This window comes from Oryza glaberrima, chromosome 5 (assembly GCF_000147395.1).
Source record: "Oryza glaberrima chromosome 5, OglaRS2, whole genome shotgun sequence".
NCBI classification, from domain to species: domain Eukaryota; kingdom Viridiplantae; phylum Streptophyta; class Magnoliopsida; order Poales; family Poaceae; genus Oryza; species Oryza glaberrima.
The window spans coordinates 18,380,828-18,383,240 of NC_068330.1; positions in this window are offsets into that span (position 1 = coordinate 18,380,828).

The following is a 2,413-nucleotide window of genomic DNA, read 5'->3' on the forward strand; positions in this document are numbered from 1 at the left end:
CTGATGTGTTTCTGCGAAAGTTGCCAGGAAGATTTCTCGTTTTGGGGCATAGCTCCAAACCGGGGTGAGTCAGCCGTGTAGTGCCCAATTTCGGAAAAAAGAGAATCTAACGGTAGTACTGAAAGGTACGTGCGTTTCAAATTCTTTCACCTGGTCTTTGCGATAATTCGGTAGGCACAAACTGGCGTTTGGATTGTGAAATAAGTACTTTGGGAGGAGATTTATGTGCGTTCAAATTCTTTCACCCGGTCTTTGCTGAACAGGATACTATAGGTGTTTGAAAGGTGATCGCTATATAAAGAAAGTTAACTCGCTAAGGCTGTAGTGAAAAGGTAATGGTCTTCCGAATGATCCTTTTTGCGTGTTTTTATTACTCTCTTGTCATTATTAGGAATTAGTAGTGCATAAATACGTGCTGTAAAATGAATAATAATGGTTGTAGCTTTTGTAAAGGATGCGACTATAAAATGAGCGATAGTGCTTTAGTTCTAAGCAGCAACGCAATGTTAGAAGCATTGCATTTTTCCCTCAGGTACAACTTTGTTTAAAAAAAAGAACGTGTCACAGTACACTTCGACTTTTAATACCATGTAGCCATATGCTTTGTCATGTTTGGAGGAGCTTCTAATAACTATAGTTTCTGACAGAATTTTTAGCTTCCCCAAAGAGTCCAGATTATCACCCAAATTCTAAAAATCTGTAGTTGTAGAATCTATAAAATAACTAGGACCAAAAGCTAGACTGGAAAAAGCTGCAACAGCTAGAAGTTCTCCCAAAGAGGCCCAATTCAAAAGCTGAAAAACCCACTTCTCTAGATTCTCAAAAGCTGGTTACCAACCAGTAGAATTTTAGAATCTTAGTCTAGCACCATCGCACTAGTATTTTTAAAATCTTTGGTGGCTTATATCTTTTAAAATATATATTGCTTTTAAGATCATATTGAACCATCGTACTCTACTGGAAATATATCATAATACAAGACCAATATTGAATGTATATATTCAGATCATTCACTTTTGTAGCAATGTTGTTACATGGAATACTATTAAGAGTTACTTCTCTATACCGGTATAGTTACTTTAATACCATGAAGAGTTACTTCCCTTAAACAATGTTTTTTCAGTTACCTTTCTTTAGGAGTGTAGTAATTTCCAATATTATGAATAGTAACTTATATTTTATAAAGAGTTACTTCCTATATATAAAATAAATTGATTTTATCAAAACAGTTATATATCCTATCTTACTATAAAGTTAACCCCCACTAACTCATTAAGCTTAACATGTAAAGATGTCACATCATCATCCACTAACAAGATGCTACATCATCATCCACTAATTAACAAGATGCCACATCATCATTCACTAACAATCATCATATTTAAACATCATACAAACATGCTATATCTTTATAGTTTTTATAATTTAAAAGCTTTTCAAATACAAACATGTTAAATTATCATCCAACATAATTCACATAATGTTTCAATGTATATCTTTATTATGTTTTATGATATCCTATATACTTATATAGTTCATTCTCACTTAGTTAGTGCTTAAATGATTAATCTATTGTCCAAATTATCTTTCTCCTTTTTTCCTCTAATTAAATCATATCACATCAATTGTTTTTAGCCTTTAGATGAATAATTTACGGTCCAAACTATCTCCCTACTTTTCTTCTTCCATAAAGTCATACCACCTTACTTTTTACGTTTGAATCATCATTCTACATACTATTTAAATTTAAATTATCATAAACACATTAATTTACTTAATCTGATGTTATCTAGCTATCTTACACATTTTTTTGTTATCATACTAAATTCCCGTAGCAATGCGCGGGGTTTCACCTAGTACCACCTATTTTTGTTCATTGACATCGCACGTCATCAACACTTCTATTTAAGTCGTCGTGTTATACCACATGTCATCACCTTCATCAATCATCATCATCCAATTGAGTGCAGGACTACAACATCCTTTCCTGGGTGTATCGTATTAACCATGCCATCAAACTTCAAGCTAGTCTTGCATTGTCACCTCTGGCCACAATTTCGTTGCTCATGGTTCACTTCCATTGCTGATCCGGTGTCAAAAAAGTGTCTTCCTTGATGTACCTTCACTGCTACTGGATCTCATGCAGCTACATCATCCCATTGGCATGCGTTGTCGTCGTTTCTGTCATCTTCTAACATCCTTTGGGCATCAATGTCTTCATGATCATCCACATATGTCATTATTAGCCACTCTAATTTTCCTATGCCTACTTCAAACATCGCTTCTGTGTCTTTTTCAAGCTACCACCATTGTCACTTTAAGCCAACGGTCTAGCTATCGATGTCAGCGTTCATTTTATTGTTTCGTCTTTGTATTCATCCACTATCTCTGTCATCATCCGTCACATACATAT